The sequence below is a fragment of the Mauremys mutica genome, chromosome 1, assembly GCF_020497125.1.
Source record: "Mauremys mutica isolate MM-2020 ecotype Southern chromosome 1, ASM2049712v1, whole genome shotgun sequence".
NCBI classification, from domain to species: domain Eukaryota; kingdom Metazoa; phylum Chordata; order Testudines; family Geoemydidae; genus Mauremys; species Mauremys mutica.
In genome coordinates, this window is record NC_059072.1 from 115,745,326 (window position 1) to 115,757,360 (window position 12,035).

Here is a 12,035-nt window from a genome sequence, read left to right on the forward strand (position 1 = left end):
TAGTTCGTGTTATAGCAGTCTCGGATGATAACCCAGCACATGTTGTTCATTTTAAGAACACTGACTGCAGATTTGCCAAAACACAAAGAAGGTACCAATGTGAGATTTTTAAAGATAGCTACAGCACTCGATGTAAGAATCTGAAGTGCCTTCTAAAATCTGAGAAGAACGAGGTGTGGAGCATGCTTTCAGAAGTCTTAAAAGAGCAACACTCCAATGCAGAAACTACAGAACTGAACCACCAAAAAAGAAAAATCAACCTTCTGCTGGTGGCATCTGACTCAGATGATGAAAATGAATGTGCGTCGGTCCACTCTGCTTTGGATCGTTATCGAGCAGAACCCATCATCGACATGGACGCATGTCCTCTGGAAGAGTGGTTGAAGCATGAAGGGACATATGAGTCTTTAGCACATCTGGCACATAAATCTCTTGTGATGCCGACTACAACAATGCTATGCAAACGTCTGTTGTCACTTTCAGGTGACACTGTAAACAAGAAGCAGGCAGCATTATCTCCTGCAAATGTAAACAAACTTGTTTGTCTAAGCGATTGGCTGAACAAGAAGTAGGACTGAGTGGACTTGTAGGGTCTAAAGTTTTACATTAAACTACACAAAAATAAAACATTTTTGTACATAATTCTGCATTTGTCAGTTCAACTTTCATGATGGAGATTTCACTACAGTACTTGTATTTTTTTAATTTACCTAATACAACTCCTTGTCTTTTACTGTCCAAATACTTGTAATCAAAAATAGTAATATAAAGTGAGCACTGTACACTTTGTATTCTGTGTGGTAATTGAATCAATATATTTGAAAATGTAGAAAACATCCAAAAATATTTAAATAAATGGTATCCTATTATTCTTTAGCAGTGCGATTAATCGCGTGATTAATTGTGATTTTTTTAAATTGCTTGACAGCCCCAGAAACTATTTCAGGCACAAGATGAATTACTGCAGATTTCAAGTATCAGAGGGGTAGCCGTGTTAGTCTGGTTCTGTAGAAGCAGCAAAGAATCCTGTGGCACCTTATAGACTAACAGACGTTTTGCAGCATGAGCTTTCGTGGGTGGATACCCACTGCAGATTTGTTTACCAAACTATAAATTAAAACTGCATAAGTATCTGTGCTTAATAGTTTTGATCATGCCCTAGTTTGCTAACCACAATGCAAAGTTATTTGGCCACAGTGCTTAATCCTTGGAAGTCAGGTGGATACAGGGATGATCTAGTCGAACACAACCACTGCACCATTGTTGAGGCAGGTCATGAACCTTTACTCTACATCAAAGTAAAGAAAAACAGAGGTTGGCCTGCCCTTGAAAATGACTTCTTCAGGTACAAGTTCCTGGGCTGGAATAATGGGGTAGAAATTAAGCATTCACTCCATTTTCCTATACAGGAACTCCTCACTTAAAGTCGTCCCGGTTAATGTTGTTTCGATGTTAAATTGCTGATCAATTAGGGAACATGCTCATTTAAAGTTGTGAAATGCTCCCTTCTAACGTGTTTGGCAGCTACCTGTTTTGTCCACTGCTTGCAGGAAGAGCAGCCCCTTGCAGCTAGCTGGTGGGGGCTTGGAACCAGGGTGGACCAGCAGCCCTCCCCCCGCCCCCATCAGCTCGCCATTCCCTTAAGTTCCCTGTGCAGTAGCTGTCCCTCCCCGCACTGCCATGTGCTGCTCCTGCCCTCTGCCTTGGAGCTGCTCCCAGAAACTCCTGCTTGCTGTACAGGGGAGGGGGGAAGAAAGAGGCTAATGTCAGGGTGTCTCCCCCTCCCCCCTGCTTCTGCACCCCGCTTACCCCATCTTCCATAGAGCAGGGGGGACACAGGTAGCTGCAGTCTCAGGTCTCAGCAAGCTGATTTAATTAACAAGGCAGTGTACTTAAGCCTGAGGTCAGCTACTTAAAGGGCAAATGCGCATTTTTCTCTCTCATACACAGGGTGCGTGTCTGTCTCTCTCTGTCTGCCCTCCCTCCTTTCCTGCTACCTTGTAGAGTGAGAGACTTAACCCTTGAGGGCTCAGTCAATTGCTAGTTCATTTAGCAGTAAGGCATTCCCTGGGAAAATATCCCACCCTCTGATTCCTCCACCTCAACCAAGCTTCACAATCATTATCACTGTGTACCAGTATTAAATTGTCTGTTTAAAACTTATAGTACGTGTATATATAGTTTTTTGTCTGGTGAAAAAAATTTCCCTGGAACCTAACACCCTCATTTACATTAATTCTTATGGGGAAATTGGATTCGCTTAACATCGTTTCACTTAAAGTAGCATTTTTCAGGAACATAACTACAACGTTAAGAGAGGAGTTACTGTATTTGGGGGCAAGTACATGGGGGAGGAGGGATAGCTCAGTGGTTTGAGCATTGGCCTGCTAAACCCAGGGTTGCGAGTTCAATCCTTGAGGGGGCCACTTAGGATCTGGGGCAAAAATCAAAGTACTTGGTCCTGCTAGTAAAGGCAGGGGGCTGGACTCGATGACCTTTCAAGATCCCTTCCAGTTCTAGGAGATAAGTACATCTCCTATTATTATAATAATAATAAGTATCAGAGGGGTAGCCGTGTTAGTTTGCATCTGTAAAAAGCAAGAAAGAGTCCTGTGGCACCTTAAAGGCTAACAGATGTATTGGAGCATAAGCTTTCGTGGGTGAATGCCCACTTTGTCAGACGCATGCTCCAATACATCTGTTAGTCTTTAAGTGCCACAGGACTCTTTGTTGCTTTGTATTTTGGGAGGAGGAGGAATTCCTAGCACATCATGGACACCACAATAATAGAAATTATTTTAAGTATGTATTATTGTTGCTACAAACTAACTTGTAGTCTCAGTAATTTAATCTTAGTAGCTGAAGAGTGGGTTTTTTTATAGTGACAATCAAAAAGGTAATTCCAAACTGTATCAATACTTCTTTCATGAAATATTTATTTAAAGCAGAACGAGAAAGTGCTACATGACCTTTGAAACATCTAAATCTTTTATTAAACTCGTACATCAATTTTGTTATTCTGTTTTAGCCACTCAGCCACATCAATTCATATTGCTTATGTTCAACAATAAAGCAGTCGCTTTTAATCAGTAGTTACTAATGTGTCCCAAAGAATCTTGTATAACCACATTATAAAATTATATGAACTTCAGTGTTCAGATTTTCAGGTTATCTTCAGACTTTTTTAAAGAATATTTCCTATCTTTGCTGGATTAGAATAATTTAAATCTGATCGTGGATGAGATAGACTAGATCTAAGCAAGATAGCTCCCTAGAGTATGTTTTCCAGAACCTTGTCAATTCTAATGTTGAAGGTCAATGCAACAGAGTTTCCGCTCTCAATCTAGGCAATCTGTTGTGTAACCCAATAGCTCCACTCACTTAAGAAAATCTGTGGCATAGTACTCAATGTATGATGCATCATGGATATTACAGTACCTCATCAACTTGTGTGGTTGCCATACTGTTGTAGCTGTGTTGGTCCCAGGATACTACAGACACATCATCATCATCTGTTTGAGCCCTGTTATTAATGGGTTAGCAGAATTGAAAACATCCGAAAGTTTTGTTGTAGGTTAATACTGCTGCAGCAGGGGAAAAGGTATGTGTTATGTAGCTCATCTCAATGTAGTTGTGTGCTCTTTAGCAACAGGGGCATAATGGATCATTTCTTTCCTTTAAACCATTAAGTCAGGCAAGGCAAACTGCAATGTTTAATATGATATTCACATATTGACCATATAAAATCATATAGATGAAAAAGATTACAAAACCAAAACACACACTTTTGCTTGCACTTGTCACCATTTCCCTTCCTCTAGAACAGTGGTTCTCAACCCACAGCCTGCAGGCTGCTTGCGGTCCAATCAGCACACAGCTGCAGCCCATGTAACATCCTCAGGACCATACAAGTAGTATATATATTGCATGGATGCAACCCACATAAAACACAGAGAGCTTTATATGCAGCCCACAATGGTAAGCAAGTTGAGAACCACTGCTCTATAGTGAAGGATTTCTCAATGAAAGTTGTCATTGTGCTGATATTTGCCAGCAGGAGTATCAGTCTGATGTAGAGCATGACTCTGAATGCTGCCTCTCTTTGAATGCATTGAGAGTCCTAGGGCGAGATTTCCTGCTCCTCCACCTCAGATATGAGCAAGTAGGACTAAAAGAATTGTCAGATTCAATAAGACCAGTGGTCTATCTGGTCCAATATCCTGTATCTAATAAAGGCTAGAGCAGGGATCAGTAACCTTTCAGAAGTGGTGTGCCAAATCTTCATTAATTCACTCTAATTTAAGGTTTCGCGTGCCGGTAATACATGTTAACAGTTTTAGAAGGTCTCTTTCTATAAGTCTATAATATATAACTAAACTACTGTTGTTTGTAAAGTAAATAAGGCTTTTAAAATGTTTAAGAAGCTTCATTTTTAAGAAGCCCCGAGGTAAGTGGGGAAGTGGGATACTGGGAGAAAGCACAAGCAGGAGACTGCAAGAGGGGAGGACTCCTGTCTCAGACCGAGAAAGCGGAACAATCAGCAAGTTATCTTAAGTGCCTATACACAAATGCAAGAAGCCTGGGGAACAAGCAGGGAGAACTAGAAGTCCTGGCACAGTCAAGGAATTATGATGTAATTGGAATAACAGAGACTTGGTGGGATAACTCACATGATTGGAGTACTGTCATGGATGGATATAAACTGTTCAGGAAGGATAGGCGGGGCAGAAAAGGTGGGGGAGTGGCGTTGTATGTAAGAGAGCAGTATGACTGCTCAGAGCTCCGGTATGAAACTGCAGAAAAACCTGAGAGTCTCTGGATTAAATTTAGAAGTATGAGCAACAAAGGTAATGTCATGGTGGGAGTCTGCTACAGACCACCAGACCAGGGGGATGAGGTGGACGAGGCTTTCTTCCAGCAACTAACAGAAGTTCCTAGATCACAGGCCCTGGTTCTCATGGGTGACTTTAATCACCCCCGATATCTGCTGGGAGAGCAATACAGCAATGCACAGACAATCCAGGAAGTTTCTGGAAAGTGTAGGGGACAATTTCCTGGTGCAAGTACTGGAGGAACCAACTAGGGAAAAAAGCTCTTCTTGACCTGCTGCTCACAAACAGGGAAGAAATAGTAGAGGAAGCAATAGTGGATGGGAACCTGGGAGGCAGTGACCATGAGATGGTCGAGTTCAGGATCCTGACACAAGGAAGAAAGGAGAGCAGTAGAACAGAGACCCTGGACTTCAGAAAAGCAGACTTCGACTCCCTCAGGGAACTGATGGGCAAGGTCCCCTGGGAGAATAACATGATGAGGAAATGAGTCGAGGAAAGCTGGCTGTATTTTAAAGAAACCTTATTGAGGTTGCAGGAACAAACCGTCCCGATGTGTAGGAAGAAAAGTAAATATGGCAGGCGACCAGCTTGGCTCAACAGTGAAATCCTTGCTCGTCTTAAACACAAAAAAACAGCTTACAAGAAGTAGAAGATTGGACAAATAACCAGGGAGGAGTATAAAAGTATTGCTCAGGCATGCAGGAGTGAAATTAGGAAGGCCAAATCACACTTGGAGTTGCAGCTAGCCGGAGATGTTAGGAGTAACAAGAAGGGTTTCTTCAGGTATGTCAGCAACAAGAAGAAAGTCAAGGAAAGCGTGGGCCCCTTGCTGAATGAGGGAGGGAACCTAGTGACAGAGGATGTGGAGAAAGCTAGTGTACTCAATGCTTTTTTTGCCTCTGTCTTCACAGACAAGGTCAGCTCCCAGACAGCTGCACTCTGCAGCACAGTATGGGGAGGAAGTGACCAGCTCTCTGTGGAGAAAGAAGTAGTTCGGGGCTATTTAGAAAAGCTGGACGAGCACAAGTCCATGGAGCCGGATGCGCTGCATCCGAGGGTGCTAAAGGAGTTGGCCGATGAGATTGCAGAGCCATTGGCCATTACCTTTGAAAAATCATGGTGATCGGGGGAGGTCCCGGATGACTGGAAAAAAGCTAATGTAGTGCCCATCTTTAAAAAAGGGAAGAAGGAAGATCCAGGGAACTACAGGCCAGTCAGTCTCACCTCAGTCGCTGGAAAAATCTTGGAACAGGTCCTCAAGGAATCAATTCTGAACCACTTAAAGGAGGGGAAAGTGATCAGGAACAGTCAGCATGGATTCACCAAGGGCAAGTCATGCCTGACTAACTTAATTGCCTTCTATGATGAGATAACCGGCTCTGTGGATGAGGGGAAAGCAGTGGATGTGCTATTTCTGGACTTTAGTAAAGCTTTTGATACAGTCTCCCACAGTATTCTTGCCAGCAAGTTAAAGAAGTATGGGCTGGATGAATGGACGGTAAGGTGGATAGAAAACTGGCTAGTTGGTCAGGCTCAACGGGTAGTGATCAATGGTTCTATGTCTAGTTGGCAGCCGGTATCAAGTGGAGTGCCCCAAGGGTCGGTGCTGGGGCCGGTTTTATTCAATATCTTCATTAACGATCTGGAGGATGGTGTGGACCGCACCCTTAGCAAGTTTGCAGAGGACACTAAACTGGGAGGAGTGGTTGATACGCTGGAGGGTAGGGATAGGATACAGAGGGACCTAGACAAATTAGAGGATTGGGCCAAAAGAAACCTGATGAGGTTCAACAAGGACAAGTGCAGAGTCCTGCACTTAGGACGGAAGAATCCTATGCACTGCTACAGACTAGGGACCGAACGGCTGGGCAGAAGTTCTGCAGAAAAGGACCTAAGGGTTACGGTGGACGAAAAGCTGAATATGAGTGAACAGTGTGCCCTTGTTGCCAAGAAGGCTAATGGCATTTTGGGTTGTATAAGTAGGGGCATTACCAGCAGATCGAGGGATGTGATCATTCCCCTCTATTCAGCACTGGTGAGGCCTCATTTGGAGTACTGTGTCCAATTTTGGGCCCCACACTACAAGAAGGATGTGGATAAATTGGAAAGAGTCCAGCGGAGGGCAACAAAAATGATTAGGGGGCTGGAGCACATGACTTATGAGGAGAGGCTGAGGGAACTGGGATTGTTTAGTCTGCAGAAGAGAAGAATGAGGGGGGATTTGATAGCTGCTTTCAACTACCTGAAAGGGGGTTCCAAAGAGGATGGATCTAGACTGTTCTCAGTGGTAGCAGATGACAGAACAAGGAGTAATGGTCTCAAGTTGCAGAGGGGGAGGTTTAGGTTGGATATTAGGAAAAACTTTTTCACTAGTAGGGTGGTGAAGAACTGGAATGGGTTACCTAGGGAGGTGGTGGAATCTCCTTCCTTAGAGGTTTTTAAGGTCAGGCTTGACAAAGCCCTGGCTGGGATGATTTAGTTGGGTTTGGTCCTGCTTTGAGCAGGGGGTTGGACTAGATGACCTCCTGAGGTCCCTTCCAACCCTGAGATTCTATGATTTAAAATAAAATTAAAATGCAGAGCCCCCCGGACCGGTGGCCAGGACCCAGGCAGTGTGAGAACCACTGAAAAATCAGCTCGCGTGCCGCCTTCGGCACCCATGCCATAGGTTGCCTACCCCTGGGCTAGAGAATTCCAAAAAATGCTGCAAGAAGCCCTATTGTTGACAATTATGAAATAACATGTCCAAAGGAAGTTTCTTCCTAGCCCCTTCCCCTCCATTGGCTAGTGGTTGGCTTATGTGCTCACTCATTAAGGTCCATTCTTAAAAGAAAAATCCTAATGTACCTGTAGATGTTCTTACTATCCATATAAATGCATAATCCTTTTGTAAATCCTATTAAGTACTTGGTTTCAATGATATCTTGTACCAAGGATTTCTGCAAGTTAATTATGTGGTGTATTAAAATAAGGAATTTCCTTCATATCAGTTGTAAGTGTGCTACATTGCAACTTCACTGGACATCCCATTGTCCCTGTATTACAAGCCAGGATGAGGAAAGCATACCCAAATTCACCTTGATATTATTCATTATTTTGTATACTTCTGCCAAGTCGCCTCTTAGTCTGCTGCTCTAAGGCCCTGTTTCTGCAATGAGCCACATGTGGGTGCAGAAATTCACCTACATGCACCTCATTGCAGGATTAGGGTCTATATTAAACAGTCTATTCTATATTGGTTGTTATACTGTGCTCATCACCATAGTATCTGAGAGTCTTCTAGTAGTGCATTAACCAGTGTGACTATACAGGTCATCATTGAGAATGCTCAGGAAATTTGAATTCTAAATGCTTGTGAATCAAATGCTTTGCTTGTTGCACTTTAACACATCTCGCTATCTGAGCTGTACTTTAAAAAAGCAGCACCTCACCCATTAACAAATTATGAGCATTACTTTAGCTTTACAAACAAATTCAATGCTATTTTTATAGCTGAAGTCACAAAAATTCTCTTTATTTGCACTTTTTTAAGCAGTATCTTTAGTTACAAAACTCAAAGAAAATATGGTTAAGAATTCAGCTCATCATGGCCTGATGGGTTCTATGCCAAATTTCAGCTTGGAGCAAAAATATAGGGCCAAGTTATAAAACTAAAATTAGCAGGTTGTAATGGAAATGATGACAATGTGAGTACCACCAAATGCATCTTCTGTAGGTGCACATACCAGGGCTTCAAGTAAAATTCAAGAACAGATTTTTGAACCGTTCAGAGCAAGGTTGGTTCAAACCGCCAGTTACAGAACCTACCCAAGCACTCCTTCTTGCTGTGAAGGGAATCCAAGCCTGTGCGCTCTGGATTCCCAAAAGTGCATGTTAAACTTCTAGAGACTCAGCAGGCGGTAGCACTAGTTCCTTTCTTGGTTTCTCTGGCACATTTCCTGGGCACTGATTTACAGTCTATTGCTCCTTCTCAGAAATGGGCCTCTTCAGCCCACTTGCCCTAAGCCCCCAAGACCAGCACTGACCCTTCTCCCTGCCCCAAGATACCCCAGTTACTGAAGCACACCCCTCTCCCAGAATTCCACCCCCCAAAGGTGTGAAGTTTAACAGTTTACTTCTCTCAGGGGCATGCAGCAGTGATGACACAGTCAACACACACACCCTTTGCACAGTCTAACATCTTTATGCTCTTTTATTTCTTAATTAGCTTAAGCACAGGAGAGTACAGATCACATAGAACAAACACACACTCAATACATGTCCCTGCCTCTGTCTCATCACTCCAAGAAATTCTTTGGCCTGGGGTCACAGTCTCTTGCGGCAACACTGGAGTCAGGAAAGAGGGCAGGTCCCCCTGCTACATGCTGGGTGATATCTCCCTCATGGAGCCCCTCATTCAGTTTCTGTGATCTTGCCCCTCTTACCCTAGGCTTCCTTTTCCTATCTGGCCCCCGGCCCTGTTCCTGTGTGCTTCTTTATTTTAAAACCCTCCTGGTCACCTGGACTCTTTTGTTCTCCTCCTGGCAACTTTCCATTGCTCCTATCTTCTCCCATCCCTTCAGAGGAATCAGCTAAACTAATTTTTCTAATGACACAGCTGCTTTTTATTTTTTTAGCATAACTTTTTCTGAGGTTTAAGTGCCAACGTTTACCTTAAGTATTTCCCATTGTACCTCTCTGGGGTGTAAATGCCACAGGACCTCTCAGCCATGGTGGATCCACATAGATATAGGCACTTGTATTATGCAAATCTTCTGCGTTACAACTTCACAATATCAAAATTCATAAGCTGTACCAAGATAGCCCAAATTCATCACACTAACCTGATACGCCCTGCAAAGTCATTAGCTTGCATCCAGTATACACCTCCTCTGCACCTCACCAGCCGCAAACTCTTGTGTTATACCAGCTGGGTGGGAAAGTTCAACTTCATGAGGTTTGCAGGGAGAATAGCCAACGTGTCCCAAACTGGTTTATTTGTTGTGGGAGGACAGTGGAATGAAGTTTTCTGTAAACAGGAGAGAGAACAGGGCTGAGCCAAGGCCAGGATAAAGGAGGAGACATCCTCATTCCTCAAGTTATTGTCACCAAAGTCTTAGCACAAAATGTCGCTTATGCCACACCACACAGCACTAAGTATGAGCAGTAAATATCACACTAGCACTTCAGCTTGTCCTGAATGTGGTGGTGCCCCCATGATCTGGGATTGAGGGTGTGCCCTGCACCTGCAGGTTTGACAGCATTGTACGAACCACCTCTGATTCAGGCAAATGTTCATGATCGGTGTGTAGAAAAGAACCAGAGAAATTCTAGAAGTGGGTGGGGGATGAAGTACAGGTATGCTAATTACACGCAAAAGGCTGTTTGGGGAATATCTATTTGTGCACTTCAAAGAACTAATACGAAACAATCTCAATAATCTCTACTATGGATCAGGCCAATATCACTCCCCTAAGAATTGCGAAGAACACCCATATCCTCCAGCCCACTCATCCAATGAAGTCAAAGGGTGACTTAGACTAATTATCATTAAACCAAAAGAAATTTTTATCTTGGAAGCCAATAGCCAAAAGACTAATCTTTTCAGAAAGATAAGGCAAAGGTTTAATGATTATTTTATATAAATAGAATATAGCATACAATTCTGAAGGTTACCACAGGAGACTGAAGAACTCTGCAGAGTTTAAAAGGTAACACATGTAAGCATTCATAAGTGGTCATTTTAAGCCAACCTAAGAAACCTACAGAATCATGGGTTACAGCCACCCTATCTTCCTGTTCCCCTTTAACACTCAACTTCATGGGAGTATGTGTTGTTGTAATTTTGTTTCTAATATCAAATATTTGAGTTGCAAATGTTTAATCATCTGGTCAAAATAGAGTTATACTTCATGCACCATAACAAAGGCTTATCATGTGAGCTTTCAGATAGCTGAGGCGAAAAACATTGGTGGTACTCTCTAATTTAAAAAGAAACAGAAGTACCCAGACGATTACTGAAAGTCTAGAGAGTTGAGCTTCCCTCTGGAAAATGGATAGTAGGTGAAAATTTAAAGAAATTTAAAAGCACAAGATGACATCCATAAAATGGTCCCTCCTGCTCTTGAACTCAATTAATTTTTGTTTAACCATAAGCTTAACTGATCCAAGATTACCTGCCTGACTTACTGGTTCTTAAAAAATGTTGGCTATGCATGCCCACTTTCTAAATTAAAAATCTAGTCTTTAAAGCTTCTGTAGCTCAATTCTTTTGGTAAATGCTATGGCTTAAAGTCTGCACTCCTTAAGGAGAATATTCTTACAAAAAACAAAAAACAAATGTTTATTTATGGGAGTCCTGGGACAAGCTAAAGGACTAAAATTGAACTAGCTATACTTCTGTGCAAACAATTAATAGAATACTAGCTAAATTCACAGTGAAAAGAGTCTTTATTTTGAAAACCATAAACGTATCTTTCTGTATAACAGATTACTGTGTGAAGTGAAGCATTGTTTAATCCATTACACTAAATATTGCCTCAGGATCTCAACTAAGCATGACATGGCAGGGCTACATGCCAATTTACTCCATTATCCCAGAAAAATTACATTTACCAAGATCTCCACATTCCAAGCCTGTCTCTATAAGAAATAAACTTAAATGCACATAGGACTGCCAGCTTTGTTTAGATGAATTCCTGGAGATTTCATCACATGACAATCTTTAATTAAAGATTAATCTTTAATTACTGGAGACTCTAGGACAATCCTGGAGCGTTGGCAACCATAAATGCATAGTAGTCAGTTGAACACACATGCTATGCAGCCTTTACCTATCTTATTTCAGAAGATGTATTTGGTCACTCTAGACAGAATGTCCAAATACATGAATTCTTGGCCTTAAACAGCTACATTTATTCAAACAAAAAGTAATCATGCAAATATTTACTAGTAGTGACCTGGCCAATTCGTTTCACCAGCTCACCTAGTATAAGTGGTGGCATTAAAACATTCCCTATGGTCAGCAAAGCAAACAGCAGCAGCATAGAGTCTCTCCGTGCAGAAAAGTTGGACTTGAAGAAAATATATTTATAGAAATTAGAATTTAAGTGGTTGACTCATTAGGGCCATTCTACGCAAGCATTTGAGGGGAAGGGGGAGGGGAAAATTTCTCATGTTTGCACAACCAGTGGTGCGGCTTCACCAGTTTTGACAATGGTGGGA

General features: G+C 42.3%; 1 protein-coding gene across 9 annotated transcripts in view; it reads right to left on the bottom strand.

Moving 5' to 3' along the window:
• Positions 1–12,035, bottom strand: part of EPS8 (epidermal growth factor receptor pathway substrate 8) — a 212,708-nt gene that overhangs the window by 172,591 nt on the left and 28,082 nt on the right. For 6 of the 9 annotated variants that reach the window (XM_044992386.1, XM_044992365.1, XM_044992354.1 and 3 more), the window contains one exon: positions 9,656–9,840. The exons of 2 other annotated variants lie outside the window; for them this stretch is intronic. The gene's annotated coding sequence lies outside the window, so the exon portion shown is untranslated. Of the gene's footprint in view, positions 1–3,438; positions 3,524–9,655; positions 9,841–12,035 lie in introns of all 9 variants that reach the window. One more of the 9 variants, XM_044992391.1, reaches the window with a different exon arrangement.